The sequence below is a fragment of the Ixodes scapularis genome, unplaced genomic scaffold (assembly GCF_016920785.2).
Source record: "Ixodes scapularis isolate PalLabHiFi unplaced genomic scaffold, ASM1692078v2 PGA_scaffold4__175_contigs__length_147842914, whole genome shotgun sequence".
NCBI classification, from domain to species: domain Eukaryota; kingdom Metazoa; phylum Arthropoda; class Arachnida; order Ixodida; family Ixodidae; genus Ixodes; species Ixodes scapularis.
In genome coordinates this window covers 69,669,204-69,687,629 of record NW_024609879.1, presented here as the reverse complement: position 1 = coordinate 69,687,629, position 18,426 = coordinate 69,669,204, and the positions used below count along the sequence as shown (strand labels likewise).

The following is an 18,426-nucleotide window of genomic DNA, read 5'->3' as shown; positions in this document are numbered from 1 at the left end:
GCCTTTTTTATTGGCCAGTTCAGCGAAACGAAACGCAAGAAAATATTTGTATTACTTATCTCATCTATATCTTCGTTAAGAAAATCCACGGTATAAATAATAATTGGGGTTGTCTGGCTATTTATACAGCGTGTAGTCACTCGCCGTAAGTGAGCAATTTAACCAGTGCAGTGCAACCGCTAGCCTGTAATCTTGAACGAGCATCACGCCGTAGTGTTAAACGACCGCACGCCGGTACGATGCTCATCCAGATCGAAAGGGACAGGAGCGGGGATTGAACCAAGAATCCCTGGGTTACGATGCAGCATGTAGGACGTCGTGCTTTGGAAGAGCAGAGCATTACCGTTTATAGTCTGCGACAGCCTAAGGAACGCGGGGCGTGGCGAGTCTCCGTTATTTTATTAAGGCCCAGTAGTCAACAAAATTGCGTTCTTAAGGCTGGTTCACATATATGTATAGATTGCGTCGAGAGCAACCGAAACGGCAGCCACCACCGGAGCACCGGGGGAACAAGCGACTCATAATTGCTTCAGAAAGCTACGTTTTACGTTGTCTGGTACGTTGTATAGGGCAAATACTTCTCCCGGCGACTTTGTAGCAGAGGTCGTTTCGGTAGCTCTAAGCCTCTAACACCGGGAACGCAACTGCCTGAACAAGGCTTTAGTCGAGAACTTTGCCTAAAAAAAAGATTGCGAAGCGAGAAATATGACCATAATAGGACGTGACCTGGGATTCTTAAGCTGTCAATGATTACAAGTATTGACAAGGCTTGTTCACGATCTCCCCCGTCGTGTCACACCAGTAAACCTATAAGGAGCGCCGAGGCAGTTAATTGCCTTCCTCTCTCACATTCGTGATCATGTTTGCGTGATCTTGTTGCCGTAGCCTATGGCAAGCTTTTCTGGGACATCTAATACTGAGTTTTGGGCTGTAGAGAATGAACAGTGCAGAGCCATGACAGTTATTGCTTTGATGTGAAAATACATTCCAGAACACGGCTCATTTGTATTACAAAAATAGCCTACAGCGTCAAATCCTACCTTTGTGGAGCGAAAACCCCGCGTCCGGGAGAACGTATGCGCAACCCGCTGTCCACGCTGTCGCGTTATCGTGCTGCGGAAAGGGTGGCCTCCAACGCACCGAGATACCGAATTCGCGAAGACTGCCTCCAGGAATTTCTAAGACGGTAGGTGGCGGTAGTCACCTCTCTCAATTCAAAGGGTTAAACTGCGATGCTGAACGCGTCAAGCCGTTAAAACGCAAGAAACGCTGTCACCGCCAAAGCCATTGATTTTTTGCTCGCTCAGTAATGTGTATTTCTACTAAGGTATTTAGGCATGCTATGTGGGTAGTAATGAGTGGAGCAACAGAGGGCTTAAGAATCCCAGGGCGTGGCGCGTTATCTTCCTGCTTCTTGTTGCGTGATTCGTTGTTCGGCGCTTGGGAAATGACAGAATCAAATCGGCTGCGGATCAATGATAATATTCTCGTTCTCTTGCTACGCCATCCGTTGCTTGAGAGGCTGTTGGATGTTTTGTTTAAAGCGGAAAGGGTACGCTAGTACGGTCTGCTTAGGTAATTGTCGTCTGCTCAAGTTATCGTATTTAGAGCGTTTCGAGCACTTCGTTAGCGCAAACGACATCAAACCAGAAAAGAAGCTAGCGGTGTTCTTGACCGTTATAGGACCTCGAGCTTACGAAGTTCTGAAAAGCTTGGTCGTACCGGCAGTACCGGGAGATAAGTCGTTCGAAGAAGTGAAAGTTTTGCTGAAAAACCACTATAGCCCGAAGAGCTCGGTCATAGCGGAAAGGTGCAAATTCAACAGACGTGTACAAGAGGAACAGGAGAGCGTTGAAGATTTCATTGTAGCGCTAAAGCATTTGGCAAGGAAGTGTGACTTTGGCCAGTTTCTGCAAGATGCTCTGAGGGACAGGCTTGTGGCGGGAATACGGCGCGAAGAAACGCAACGTGCGCTATTCGCCGAAGAAAGCTTAACCTTCGAAAGGGCATGCAAGATCGCATTGGATCAAGAGCAGGCGGCACGACAGACAGCGTTACTACACGCCGGAAGCAAAGACGCGTCGTTGAACGAGATAAGAGCGAACCAGAAAGATAACGTCAATAAGCGTGACGTTCGAAAACACAAGCAAAGCAAGAAGTCTTGCGAAAGATGTGGAAGGGCGCATGCGGCAAGCAAATGTTGGTACAAGAATGCTACGTGTCACAAGTGTGGCAAGTTAGGCCATTTGCAAAAAGTGTGCTCGAACGAGAAAAAGGGACCCAAGAACGCGAATGCAGTGGACTGCTCGGAGGACGATTCAGAACTGGACGTCTATCACTGCCTTAACACGGTGCGTTCGGGTTATGAAGTGAAAGTCAATGTTGAAGGGGCGGACGTTTTCATGCAAATTGATACAGGAGCGGCTGTAACAATTGTTCCTGAAAGTGTTGCGAAAACCGTGTTCCCTCATGTCAAGTGTGAGCCATCTCGGGTAAACCTAAAAACGTACACGGGTGAACGAATCCCGGTAAAAGGGCAATGTGACGTTTCCGTCACATACGAAAACCAGACTTTGAAACTGCCCGTTATCGTCGTCGATAACCAAGGCAAGAAATTGCCGTTGCTCATGGGGCGGAACTGGCTTGAGAGGCTCAGACTTGATTGGAAAAGCGTCATGTCACTGGAGCATGTAACTGATTCACACCGAATAGAAGCGCTGCGTAACAAGTTCCCGACAGTATTTTCTAATCAGTCTAGTGTCACGAACAACTATCAAGCGAAGATAGTTCTAAAACAAGATTGTACGCCGGTTTTTTGCAAGGCGAGACCGGTGCCTTACGCGTTACGCGATAAGGTTGGAGAAGAGCTGGACAGGCTAGAGAAGAGCGGGGTTTTACGCCGCGTAAGTCACAGTGAGTGGGCGACTCCGGTAGTTGTAATTCACAAGAAAGATGGATCACTCAGGTTGTGCGGGGATTACAAAGTAACGATCAACCCTGTACTAAAAACCGACCATTACCCACTGCCGCGACCTGAAGATCTGTACACTGCCATCGCAGGTGGCAAAGTGTTTTGCGTGCTGGATCTTTCTGCTGCGTATCAGCAGGTACCGCTGGCTGCCGAGTCCAAACCACTTTTGACTATAAACACGCATATGGGGTTGTTTCAGTTCCAACGCCTACCGTTTGGTGTGGCCAGTGCGCCAGCCATTTTTCAGTCCTTCATGGACGAGGTGCTTAAAGGCATACCTCATGTGGGATGCTACATTGATGACGTCATCGTGTCTGGAAAGGATACCCAGGACTGTCAAAAGACGCTGGAATGCGTCTTGCGTCGACTTCGTGACTACAATGTCACTTTGAAAACGGACAAGTGCCGTTTTTTCCAAAGCTCGGTGACCTACCTGGGTCACACGGTGAGTGCCGATGGCATTTACCCGACAGAAGCAATGACAAAGGCTATCACAGAAGCGCCCGAGCCCACCTGCGTAACGGAACTGAAGGCGTATTTGGGGATGCTAAACTTTTACGCTAAGTTTCTCAAGAATGTTTCGTGCGTAGCTGAACCGCTTTATCGGTTGTTGAAAAAAGGTGAAAAGTGGTCGTGGACTCGGAAGTGCAGCGAGGCCTTTGCTGCTACGAAGCAGTTGCTCGTAAACAGCCAGGTTCTTACGTTCTACGACGTAGACAAGCCAATTGCATTGCTGTGTGATGCTTCATCGTACGGGATTGGTGCTGTCATTTTTCATGTAACACCAGAAGGGGAAGAGCGCCCAGTGGCGTTCGCGTCGCGAACGCTCACGTCAGCGGAAAAGAACTATGCGCAGTGCGAGCGAGAAGCGCTAGCTCTGATGTTTGGTCTGAAAAAGTTCCATCGCTACCTGTATGGTAGGGAGTTCACTCTCTATACAGACCATCAGCCACTGCTTGGGATACTGGGGCACGATAAGCCTGTACCTACGCTAGCGGCAGCTCGAATGCAAAGATGGGCAATGCGTCAAGCTTTCCAAGAGGTGCCATATTTCGGCAAACCGACGGTGTACTTATCGCTTGCTGGCTTCCGTCCGTCGTGTCCGCTCCGTCCGTCGCCCGCTTGAGATGCGATGACTGCGCTGCTTTGGCTGTCGCTGTCCGTTCAGTTGGCCCCGCTCGTATGGTGCTCGTCTGCTGCCGTCTGCGACGCTTCCGCTGGGCAGCGCGGGTGCGTTGTCATTCTCGTCGCCAATGTGATAACTTGAGCAGACGACATTCCAACGGGCAAAGAGAGCTTCTTTATTGAACGTGCTATACTTATAGGCGCTTGTCACGTGACATCCGTGACCGGGGTGCGCACAGCCGATGCGCCGTGGTGCGCCGTGACTTGCAGCGCCACGCTGCTACAATTTTAACGACCAGGGAGACATTGTAGTGGCCCCTTTTTATGTTTGGCAGCAAACAGAGTGGGAGGGTATCCCCGGCACACTTCACGTATATTTGCTAATATTTTTGCTCACAATCATTTTATCATAATTGTGAATGAAATCTGACAGGGCTTTGGTCATTTACAGAAGATAGCGTGTATATTTGTTTTCCCAAAAACTGCGAAACCCTCCCTCTAGTTTAGAACCGGATGCAGTTTACGGCTATTTGCACACGGGCGTTACAACGTTTAAACTCACGCGAGACAGAGCGAATAGTTGGATAATGGAAAGCATGGAAAGCGCTTGAAAAGCATCGAGGAGAGCTAAAGTTATCACTCGTTCAGCAGGCGCAATTGGCTACCCACGATAATGCGAGCGAGCGGTGTCTCTGTATCTTAGGATTCGTGTATTCTCTTCATTCAAATATTAACCCGCATTATCTAAAGGCGTTACAGCCAGGGGGATACAGCCTTGCAAAAAAAAAAAAAATATCTTCATTTGCAATGCACACTTGCTCCTCAGACAGCTTGCTCACTGTACAATGGTTTTACAAAAATAAACTAATTCGCTTGAATATTTTTTTCGCCTTGGCATTCTGCCTCTTTAAAGACATGATCATTCCGATGAGAATACTAATACAACCTAATATATGCCTGCGCGTCTACTTAGCAGCAAAACGTTCAAAAAGCATGTCTCTACGATCTACGAAATCAGCTCTACGAATGATGAGGCGCACCTAAATATAAATTCTGCGCTGTCGCATTGTGCACTGCAAAGCGTCATGCTTGCATTGAGTAATGCTACAGTGCAGACTTCATTTTAAAGTATAAACAGACGTTCCTCTTCATCATTCACCGAACTGATTTTGTAGATCGTAGAGATTGGCTCTTCGAGTGTATTGCGGGTAAGTAGACCCGAAGGCATTTCTTAGATAGTATGGTTCTTTCAGATAATTTTGCGCTATTTATTCCTCTTTTATTAGCAAATATTGAGAAGAACTTTAATCACAGTTTTTTTTTTCGTCAAGAGAAGAGTGATTCTCAATTAAATTTATTTTCCATTTTCGTGACACTCTCCTTCCGCCGTACCGCCCTAAGAGAAATTCGAGCAGTTCAATGTTTTATGTTTTCGAGTTTATCAATCAATATTTTTTGTGGATGGTCCCACACGGCACAGGTGTGCCGTTTGGGACCATCGGCCTGACATATGTTAGATAGGCACCATTTAATAATGCAATGTCTGAGCACTTTAGATTTTTGTGAATAAGGTTCGGAGCAGTATCAGCGTTAGCAATTGCATCATCTACCTCAGCATTGCATGAAAAATGAATGGATAAAATAACACCTAAATTGGATTGGAGCCTTAGGCTTCCTTTTGTTGGTTGATTACTTGAATGACATTTATATAATAATCATTTTCAAGTTTTCGTTTTTATTTGCGAAACATAGCTGTACACATTTTTGGGGATTTGAATTCATTTTCATCTCAGAACACCAGGTATGAATACGGTCTAAGTCCTTTTGTAACTCAGCGACATCCCTCTTAATCTTAATTTGTTTTATGCAGAACGAAATTATCAGCGAACAACCTGACGCATGAAAACGTTCCTGCTGAAGTATCATTATACAGATTGAAAACAAAAGAGATGCAAAGACCGACCCCTGCGGAACACCCGACGTGACGTAAACAGAATTCGAAGTTTCGCCGTTCAAAATTACACACTGTGTGTGCTGTAAAACATAATAAACTCATGATAATATTCAAGGAGTTGCGTTGAGCTAGATAATTTTTTTTCCGAAACCCGTGTTGTCCTTTTATATATATATATAAAAAAATGTTTTCTGTTGTATGCTCACTTATCTCCGGATATAAACTCTGTTCTATAATTGAGCATGCAATCGATATTAGTGAAATGGGCCTATAATTTGATGCCTTTTTAACCTCTTTTTTGAATAGGGACAACGTGGGCGACGTTCCAGTCAATGCTGTTGATAGCGACTTCACGGAATGAAATAAAGATAAAGCCGAAATCGGTCGCACACATTACTTCAGTACGCGGGGTGAAATATTACTGGACCATCTGCATTTGTTTTATCGATATCCCATAACAGCCCTACATTTCCACATACACTAAGTTCAACTGGTTCCATCAGCGATATAGTAGTTACGTACGGTAAAAAACTGCGAGAGAGTTTTGGAAAAATAACACGGAGTAAAAAATATATTTAAACACGTTGGGTTCTCAGTTTTATCTAAACAAAAAAAAAAAAAAAACACCTGCACAATCTCAGTTATTCCTAGATAATCTGATCCGGATCCTTTTATATATTGTCAAAAACATGTAGATTTGGCTTGTAGTATTCCATGAATCTTTTGAAGTATAATTATTTTGCGCTTTCCATATTCAATTTGGGTTCACGTGCTACATAAGATATTCCCCTTTACTAATTTTTTTCTTTTGTATATAGAACAAACGGTTGTTTTCTTTTTTTAATCATTCTGAATGTACTGGAGGTCACCCATGACTTCTTCCATTTTTTTAAAGTTTACAAGTGTCTATACTTAAGCATACATATTCGTGAGATCGGACACTTTCCTTTCAAGGAGGCACCATAATTCTTATATTTGGTACTCCTCAGAAATACACTGAAAACCCAGACAGCTGGCTAAGAAGCTTATTAGCGATGCGAAAGAATCACCTTTCTATCAAAAAAATATTATCTTCGATTCACCCGACTTCAATTTTTTAAATGTTGTTCTTATGCTTGCAACCCGAGCTTGGTGATCATTAATACCTGGAAAGATACGCATGGAGGTAACCAGGTGGGGCGAACTACAGAACAAAAGGTCCAACACGTAATAATGCGAGTAAGCTCCCTCACATACTGTACTAACCTCAAAGTATCTACAATATATTTTATTTCAAAGTTCACGTGGCTGCTTACTTTAAATATACACACATATACATACTTCCGTCGTTTTATTCCCCAGTTCGCTGACATAGCTGCTCCTCTTTTTCATTTTCTTCAAAGTCATGTCTCATTTGTGTGGTCTCCCGAATGTGAACGCGCGTTTAGTGCCCTGAAGACAGCCCTTAAGTCCGATCCAATACTTCGTCACTATAATGAGGCAGCACGAACAGAGTAACACATCGACGTCAGCGGCAACGAGGTCGAAGTCGTCTTAGTTCAGCATCACCCCGAAACGTCACACGAATACGTTGTCCCCTACGCCAGCCATTCACTCTCCAAAGCAGAGAATAATTACATAATAACAGAAAAATAAGTGCCTGACCGTCGTTCAGGGCATTAAAAACTTTCAACCGTACTAATATGGACGTCATTCCAAAATCGTCACCGACCATCGCGCCCTTTGTTATCTCTCTTCACTTAAGAACGCAACGGGACGTCTTGGTCGATGGATACTGGCATTACAGAAATATAGCTTCGCAGTTGCTTACGAATCTGGTATGAAGCATACGGACGCAGAAGTAGTCTCACTCTGTCCTGTCTAGGGACCGGACGAAGCCATAGGTCATATTGATGACGCTTTTGACCTAGCTTCAATTCATACAACCTCATTCTAAACCGAAAAACAGAAATATCCTTTGATTAGGGGCCTTGTTGGGTATTTTGAACGACCAACCGATCTCTTAAATAATGCACTTCGAAAACAAATGCAGTAGTTTTCATTGCGTGATGGAATCCGTTGTCGCCACAATATTTCTCCAGATGGAAATCGATGGCTTCTCGTTGTTCCAACGTACCTCCGGCCTGGCCCTCTTCGCGCTTTCCATGACGACCGCACGGCCGGCCATATGGGATTCCCAAAAACATACGCACGTATCAAACTGCGTTATTATTGACCGAAACTTTATGACACTATCCTTAGATTAGTACAATCATGTCTTCAATGTCTGCAACAGAAGCGCCCCACAAGCGGTCCCACAGGATCGGTTCAACCCTTAGTTTGCTCAGATCATCCGTTTGAACGCGTTGGCATTGACCTCTTCGGACAATTCCCACTCTCTTCCCAAGGGAATCGTTAAATGGTCACCGCGGTCGACTATTTTACTAGGTACGAGGAAACGGCTGCGCTCCCAAATGCACCCGCTGAAGCTGTTGCCAGTTTTTTTTTATAGCGAACATCCTGCCACGCCACGGTGCGCCGAAATATCTTTTAAGCGACAGAGGCCGTCAGTTCTTATACCAAACTGAAGAGGCCACCCTAAAGGCTTGCAGCGTCGTACATCACACCCACCTCTCTCTATTACCCTCAAACCAACTGACTGAAAGCTTTGATAGAACCGTCGCGGATATGATAGCAATATACATCGCTTCTGATCATAACAATTGGGACACCATTTTGCCCTTCGTAACATTCGCATAGAATACCGGGCAACCAGACACCGCTGGTTTCTCTCCCATCTTCCTTTCTTATGGACGCGAAGCATCGTGTAATTTGGACACTGCTTCCCCTTATTCAGCGAGCGATCAAGAGGCCCTTCTCATACAGTTGACATATGCCGCGCCGAGGAGCGCCACCAACTCGCTAAACTTTGAACTGCTCAGCAGCAGCCTACCGCAAAAACTGGCCATGATTTGCTTTATAAAGTCGCAACTTCCGCACCAGAAGACCTCGTCATGGTGTGGACACCCATCAAGCGACAAGGTTTAGCAGACAAGTTCCTGGGCAAGTATGTCGGGCCATATCGCGTCTTCAAAAAACGACACCAGTCACATGCCACGTCGAACTACTCTCACCCCCATCCGATGCCCGCTTCCGACACAACGACATTATTCATGTCGATCGACTGAAGAGATACGTTCAGCCTCAGCCAACCGCTCTCAAGCACTAATCTCCGAGGTGCTTCTCACCCTACAATTGCAAACACCAATACCGCGTTTCTGTCTATGAGCACTCCTGCTGTGTCGCACTCCGCAGCAAAAGTTTTCTGGGTGTCAAGCGGGTAGGGAGGCCTGGCGAACGCGCTTTGTCTAGTCACTCAGTCGCACGTCCAGGCGGCAGAACCTATTTGGAAAAAGGTGGACTGAAAAGGGTGTTTAGTGCAGCGGACAACATCTTTACATAGAAACGAGGCAAATGTCCGATGAGACTTTTTAAGAGCCAGATGTTGCTCTAGGTCCCAAAAGTGTGAGCTGCGGCAAAAATAAACGCTTTCATAACACTTGTGTCATTTTTCTTACCCTATTACAGTAAAGTTCAAAGTAACGCCTCGAAAGTAACGGATTACGTTTTGAAGTAATGGTCACTCTTTTTTATGGAAGTGCAATGGTAACTGTAATTAGTTATATTTAGCCAAAAGTAATTGTAAATGCAATTCCTTACCTTTTTAACAACGTGTACCGATCATGACCAAAGACTAGTAGCAGAGATGATAAGGAAGAATAGCTCAGCAGAAACACTCCTCCCCCAAGGCCGGACCGGTAATTTCGATAAGCAACAAACTCTTTTAGGAAGAATTCACTATTTGCAATGGACGGGTTCAGCCATGATTCTCTTCGAAATTCTATATCAGTCTTGGCAGAATCAAAGAGTCCAGCAAGTTCCTGAACATTAGTTATTATACTTCTGTAGTTTGCAACAAAAGCTACTAAATTCCAACAGCCGTGTTATTTCGTTCACGGTAGTGCCAATGCTTTACTAGCAAAAATACTTATCGCACTTGAAAGGTGTCCTTTAACAATGAACTTGTCAATTTTTAGTTGCAACTGGTTATTACTGTCGGCTTTTATTTTAACTTAGGGTATTCACACAATTTTTTTCGGATATTTTGGGTTTAGCATTTGACAGTACGTCCTGCTTTTCCTTATACGACGCAAATTTAACAATAATTGGTTTTTTACCCTCTCGTGGTAGCGACCAACACGTTGCGCTCTTTCTATGGAGGTTAGATCCATCGCGAGGTTAGCTTTGCAAATCTGTTTAGTCAAATCTTCTGACTGAATCTAAGTTTCTGAGCGGTTTTGTCGTTTAAGTCTTAGAAGACCATATTATGCCCACGACTTCCATTTCTTAGGTCAACAATCTGGTTTTGAAAATGTAACTTCTTATATAAGGTCTGGTATGGAAATCGCTTGTTTATATATTGATTTATTAACCCCCTGGATCTGCTTTTCGGTTACACCGAGCTTACAGTTCACCTCTGCCATCATAGCCTCGTGCTCTGCAAACCCTGTCGCCGATACTATCAAGCTTATTCATGTTTGCCTATTGCCCCATTTGTAAGCACTTTATCAATTATATCTAAGCTTCAATCAGCGGACCGGGATTAAGCTCATCACCGGCGAGCAACAAAAGAAGAGTCAAGTATAGCACGCGGTTTACCAACAGGCTAGAGTTTCTACGAGACAAATTCACACACGTTTGTTTACGGTAATGGGCAGTAGAAACACTTATTGTCCTGGGAGGAGCCGGCAATGCACACTAAAGCTAATATATTTGTGTAGGATAATACGCTAGCCTTGTGTCTGCTGCATGAGTGGTGGCTTTAGTGCGCAATAGTGAAACAAACTATTGCACTTCAAGTTTCTCACAGCTCAATGTTTCATCAAAAGTATAGGTTCAGTGGTTTACGATGATATTCAGTAAGTTTCTAATTGCCACCACATGTTAATTTTGCATAAAATTAAAAAGCAAATATACAAATTTTAACTAATTATTTCATTTATTGTGAAGATTAAGCTATCATGTCCCCTGGCTGTATAACTCGCCTACATCACCCGTATTAGTTTAGCATTACGGCTTTTTAATCCTAAATGCATAAAACCGACCCTGTACAATTCGGGATCGCGTATTCTGCACACGGCTGATTTTGTTAGTTTACTAGTTGAAAACTCAGGTGTTAATGAGGGATGTTTAGATCCGTCGCCATTTATTGCTGCCCAACAGCAATCTAAGTTTATCGTACTTCAACTTGCTGTCTATACTTCGTTTCTGCTTAAGTCAAGATGCTGTCGAAGCTACAACCTAATGGGACAAACCAAACAGCGCCAAAAGGGCAAGCCACTATGCCGTACTTATACACATTTGTCCAGAGATGATAGACCAGGTGCAGAAACATGACGAACACCTTGATTGTGCGCAGTCTGATTGGTCCCACCAGCATGTAGCGCTGGCTCAGACTTAAGGTGAAACGATGCATAAAAAGCCAAATTTTCTTCAGTTTCGCGCAGAAGAGCACGCAGAAAGGGTATAAAAGCACAGAGAACCACAACTGGAGTTCTGCTAATGCGGTTGCTGAGGTTATGGCTAGGCCTACAACATGCAAGCTGCGCAGGGAAGATGAGCGGGGTGTTTGAAACGCCTAGGGTTTGTACAGACATCGCATTATTTGAGTTTAATATTATTTTTAAGTTTTGTGTTAGTAGCGCCATACTCGAAATTGATTTGAACAGTGCATAAGCAACTTTTACCAAAGACGTAAGGAGGCACAATTGGTAGTTTATGTCCCCGCAAGTATACGAGCATAAAGAATCGCCTCAATAGCACCGCTCCCTTAGCGTTCATGAAATGCGAGATACTTGATGGAGATTCTTGAATACTCCCGTACGACGAAAGATTCCCTCTAAAATGTTGAATATCAACACATGGGGGCCTCGATAAATTCCCCACTTTGTAAATTCTGTATATTTTCATCGTCCTGAAAATTTTACATCAACAAACTCGGAAATCCTGTCGAAGCGGAGCGATCGGAAGTATCTTGCGTATAGCCGCAGACGGGTGCCGCTTCACTCATTACCGTTTTCGTACGTTTTCTTATGTTACATGTAAGTCAGCGAAACAATCATGTCTCGAATATCGCGTGCCGGGATATTTCTGTAAACTGGTACCCACACTTAATATGAAGTACAGATGTCTCGGCGATTTGAAGCATAAGCTCTTGCAACCTAACATAATGTGAAGTAAAAAAAAAAAAACAGTTTTTTTTACTTTAAGAAAACTTAATATGAATAGGCCTTTACTGCGGCATACGTCGAGAGCCGCTGGAAACATATGTACTTCGTATGAAGCGTGGTAACCTGCTCAAGGAATACACTTGCACACGATGTTCGCTCACTGATCTTCCGGTGACTTACACATAACGTAAGAAAACATCACGGAAAAGCGCCAATGCTTGCAGTGCACGGCTCACATTACGAGCCGGGGGCCAATCAAGCAGCAGCAAATAGTCGGCGTTATTGCGTTCGCAGTCTTTCGTTGCGTGCCCATTCGCCAGTTCATCTAATCAAACAAAGAAAGTATACTGTAACTCGGTGCTCCTATTATGTATGCTTGCAAATGTGTGTCTCTTACAGTTACTAAAAATTTAGGAAACACTTTTCGAGGCCATGCCCCACTTATCTTATTATCCCTACACAGCCAATGACACTGCGGCATCAGCGCGTAAAAACCCCAAAGACAGAATCACGATGCAAGAAATGGAACCTTAATGAGCCATGACCTGGATTTTTTTTATATTTTAATGACTATATAGCCTGTGACAGCGCTCTAACTTACGGTGAAACGGAGTCTAAGCATCTCACGTTTGCTTACGAAGTGAATTAGAATCATTCGGCGATAATAATTTGCATCTTCTTAATGTTAACTGCAGAAGTTTAAAAACTGTTATAGGTGCTTCTTAGTTCTACATGAACACAAAATTAGCCGTAGGTATGCCAAACTTCAACATGAAAAGCACGCGAGATCACCCAGAACCTTCGCGTGAAAGGTCTTACCGTAAGCTAGTCCGCAGAATACAAGGAACACTTGCAGAAGAACCATGATCTGAACTCGAAGCAGGCGTTAGAAGAAAAATACTATTTCTGATGGACAATATGTATGTGACTCGAGCCTTTAGCGTGAGCTGGATAAGATACACACATTTTCTTGTCTCTCTTATACCTGAGCGGAGGCGGAGCTTGTGCCTGTACATTGTTCTTTCATAGGCCACAGCGGAAGTAAACTTTTCCTAGGAAGAGTGGCTGGCTGTTACGACGGTTTCGAATTCTGTGTAGGATATAGGCGGCATTAAGTCTGTGTTGTTTCCAAGTGGCAGTGATCTCAACGGAACAATAAAGCGGAGGTTTGGATTCGGTTGCCGTGATGATGCAGCAGATTGTCAGCTGTCCATCACCATTGAATCGAGTTGCCCTACGCCAAAATATTTTGCTCTCGCCTTTTTTGTGACCTCATTCTATCTAAAATTCTGTTTGAAGATATCCCTTACTCTTAACGCTGCCCATGTTTTCTTCCGCCCTGCAATTTACCAAGAAAAGAAAACTGAAATGCAATAATAGTATTGTTAACGTCAGGTGTGAAGAGGAAGTGTTCATATTAAACGCTCAATAACCATAACCTAAACAATAAAGAACACTATACCATTTTATATTGAAGCAACCTTCAATTTAAAACACAACAGCAACCGAACGCACCCGATAATGGGCAAGGAAAAGCTGCAAGATAAAACAATCATGTTTTGAGTTTCATAAAAAAAAAACAAAAAAAAAACGGCAAGGTAACTAAAATGTATCAAAAACAACGTCAGTGTTCTGCGTACATGAATTAGCTACTTGCCTCAAGCTCGGGGCTTAAAAACTTGATCTCAAATGGGGGCCATGGGGGCACTGGGAAACCTCAGAAACTGGTCAATTTGCTGGCTAATTAAGTAAAACACTTATATCACTTATCATTTTTGTTTTGTACTTGAGGACATATATATTGCAGCTGGAGAATTTGCGCTCAAGCTCATTATGGTCTAGCCGTGACACGAAATCTTAAGTGAAGAAATAGTAGTAGGTGCTTTTGTGCGAGATATTTCATTACTTTACTCGGCTTCAAACCGAATCTATGCAAGCGAAAAATTGCCCACGACGTACATTCCTCCACCCTGCGCCAGAAGGAAAACTGTGGCTGTAAAATGGGGATTCGTCAATACTCTCAATGAGGCACATTTCCAAAGCGCCAACGGAATTGCCATTACGTTGTGTCACGCAAAATCATCCGAGATGTAGTGAGGCGTGGTGGTTAAAAAAATATTTTCTCCGCGCGGTGCTCGCGTTCAGGTCTTTTATAGCCAAGATTCCGAGTCAGCAGATATTTAAGATTGCAAATTTAATTTTTTAGTCAGAAGATACTTATAATTGAAAACTTAATTAACGCTTGATGTTATTTTAATGGCAAGGTTCAAAACGTTATCGTCTTGGCTTAAAGTTCGCTTCTCACCACCCGAGTAAAGACTCAGGTTACGTCTGAACAGATGGCATTTACTTGCACACTGAGGGTCTTTATAAGTTATATCTACTGCGTGCATTCTAAACAAGCATGTCGTTCGTTCTTCCTAAGAAGTGAGTGGAAGCACGTTTGAGTCTAGAAAGACCAGCCAACAGTTAGATACTAAGGTTTTCTGTTAGGTGCCATGTTGCAAGTTCGTTCGTAGGGTGCGTGCTTTAACCACGTTTAAGATGATTTATACTCGTATGTTGAGCTGTTAATTGTGTACACTACTATTTAACTTTTTTTAATAACTGAACAGATGCATACCTACCTACCAAACCCTCGAACTGCAAATAACAAAAAAATAAATGCAAAAAATATTACAAACATATATGCATCTTAACAGGCGTTCTCATCATTTTTAGCGCAATAATTTTGATGGTCTTAGGTTCTACACGATTCTCTGTCAAATGTGCCGAAAATCAGAACTAGAAATCTGCACTTCCGGCAAAAACTAAGCGGATATTGTTTTCCCCCTTAACACTATTGTGGGTGTCGTCTTCTGTGACTTTCACGATTGCATTGTTGATTTCCTGAACTTTCCAATGATTCTCGGGCTGGAGCGGAGACGTGGCAGAATGTAGCTGTCATAATGTGAGCATTCTTGTCCGTAACCATTGTGTTCTCTTTCTACTTGTTAGTTCTTATTCTTTTAACACTGCTGTATAAAGATCGGGATTTCCGAAGAGCAACGAAATGCCACGGAAACCGCTACAAAATGCGTAGCACCTACTTCAAAGGACAATCTTTGCAAACTAATCTTATATTAAAAAGAAATAACCAAATTGTAAGCTCGCCTCAACGAAATCAGACCCACGACCGATTGTGAATTTGATAATCTGCGACTGCTCCAATTAGTGACTATTTTTTTATTGACGCGCCAATTAGTGAGTACACGAAAAGGGAGCTTGCTTTGTCTCAACACGGTGGTCTTTACTGCCATATTGAACACGAACGCCGATCGCCGGACGCCCGGGTTTGGCGTTCAACGTTTCGGTGTTTGGCGTTCGGTGGATGGGCGGTCGCGTTCGAACTGTTTATGGGGGGAACAAAGAAATACAAGGCGTTCCCTCCATCACATAAAGAAGTACAGAGTTTGACGTAAGTTAATATAAAATAGCCAAAAAAGAACAAAACAAAACAAAACAAAAAATGTCAACATGACCCCAAACTCGAAAGAACGCCGCGGAAAGACATTCTTTGTATAGCAATTTAATCCGTAAGAGGAAAGTGAATCAAGGCTATTTTGTATTTCGGCCAAACGGAGATTGTTTCTGCTAACTGTGCGCGCAGTGGGGTCGATTACTAGCCGTGCAAGCTCACCGCAGCTCGGAGCACGTAGCGCGAAAGCGATGCAGAGCCCCGAGATCCTGAAGTGACCTGGTGACGCGCAATGCGTCAGCGGTGGGAGCCATCAGAGCCCCAGGAAGAGGCCGAAGAGACGACTGACTAGATCCTGGATCGATGATCCCCCTATACGAATATTACCTCAAATTGAATATAATTCAGTCCAGTACTTTGGGTCGAATGGGATTAGCATTCCCTTGGCACTGCGTACGAGATTCTGCGTGCAGCACTACATAATATGGGTGCACTGGCACACGGTAGTGCAAACCAATGTACAGACAATGCACGTTAAAATATCAGATTAGGTGTCAGACTACACGTTGTCTTACAATATCGCATGAACTACTCCACGTGGCACAAGCGAGGCAGTATGTATTTTCGTTCTATGATTTCATAATAAAAATACCCTCCAATCCAAGGCATGATCGAGAGCAAAAATCTCAGGCTCATGCAGCCTTTAGTTCATTTCAATGTGAAACGGAGTACGGTGGTGAAACAAGTCACCTCATTTAACAGCAGACTAAATCCACGCTGTCTCAATGCGGAGCACAAGGTCGTCTGCTGCTTTGCAGGAATTTGGTGACGTCGGAACTTCGAGCTCTTATTGGCTGACTGACAGAATAAAGAATTGTGAAGACCACAAAACATCTACCACCAAGTTCTACCCACTATCCTTCCAATCAGAGCCAATCGGAGCTAGGCGTCGTTCTGAGGACACCGCAACTCCTGCGCAAAAAGCAGACGACTTGCTCTCCGCATATTAACACGACCTAATTCAGTCTTTGCGATACACTAACAGACAAAGAAATTGCGACGAAACTACGTGCAACTGATCGAAAGCATGGGAGTGTCTCAAATATGACGCCGAGGATGACCTTGGTGTCACATATAAAACAATATTGTATGGTCCAAATATATCTTTACCTCCCAGTTCTCACGCTGCCTCTTTATGTAGAGTGACTGACTGCGTACAATTAAAAAGCAACATATAGCAGCAAGTATGTATTGTTGTGTGCATTCGTTTCTGGAAGGCGCAATTTCAATCGATGCCGTGTTTGTAACGTTTGAATCCCAACAGACCCCGTTGTAACGTAGCATAATAAGTGCTTCAACGAATGCAGTTTCTGTGCATGCCCGAAAACCTACTTTCGTATTGTGTAAACCACGCTCGCCAAGACCAGGTTTAAGGCATGTGGTTCGCCTGTAGCCAACAATTACCTGGTTCTATAATATGTTGATGATTTGTTAAAATATCCGCTCGTGTATAAAAAAAACTGCGGTATTGAAGTGAAGATCTGTAATATATTAACCGAAACAACAATGGGAATGTTTCTTCAGAAACGTTAAGGTACTTCGGTTCTAGGATATTCAATTTAGAAATTAAAAGTTATAATTTGTAAGTTGCAGTGGCAATTAAGCAGGTTGTCCTGACATGCCCTGACATAGTGCGTGCGCTAACGCACAGGCTGACTGACAGACGGACGGAGGGACGGAGAGATTTATGGGTGTAGGGGGTTTGTTATAAACAAAATCCCAGCGTTCAAAACAACCGCGCAGCCGGGAGATGGGCAGAAGGGTAGATAATGGACGAAAGTAAAGGACAGGGCAGCTTTTTCAGATATCGATAATAATATGGCAAGGGTAAAGTAAAAGCACTGCCAGTCTGCAGCGTGTGTACCATGGTTTCGTCAAGCTTGCTCTTAAGAATGTTTATAGCCGAAGTGCACTTAAAGTTGTTTTTTTTCGCTAAAATGATGACAATAAAGGCCAGTTCAGACAATTGCGTTTGACCGGATGCGATGCAGTTGCGTTTGACCGGATGCGATGCGACTTCTTAGGACCGAATGCGATGCAGCTCCGTTGCATCGCATCCGGTCCTAAGAAGTCACAAAAGGCTTAAAAACCGGTCTGGTCTCTCTCGGTAGAAGTCGGTCGCAACAGTGTGAACGGGCCTTAATACAAGATACACGAAGCAGGGTGAACCAGCGTTTTTGAGAAAACTGTTTCTGGGGACAAACACACCCATACACTCTTGATCTTTTTTTCCTCATTGGTTTGGCATATACAATGCCATAAAACTTCAGATAAACAAAAGCGATGCTTTTAAAATTATTTCTTGCGAAAGGGGAACATTACAATTTCCTTCAGAATACAGTTTTGATATCAGCGTGCTGTGGATATATATTTTGCAGGTGTCAGAAACTTCGGCGAATACCGACTCGAGTTTAAACGGAACTAATGGTTATGTTTTCGTCTTTAAAGAAATCTTTATTTACTGACAACGTAAGCGACCGGCGTGGCGCCGGCTTCCGTGTACCGTTCGTCTCTTCTAAAAATCCGTTGTGCAGCGGGCATGCTTGGGTGCGGCGGTTGCACGTAGAGAGCCTAGATTGAAGAGAGGGTG

General features: G+C 43.7%; 1 pseudogene; it reads right to left on the bottom strand.

Moving 5' to 3' along the window:
* Positions 1 to 13,184, bottom strand: part of LOC121837890 — an 85,384-nt pseudogene extending 72,200 nt beyond the window's left edge.
* Between the last annotated feature and the right edge of the window lie 5,242 nt (positions 13,185 to 18,426).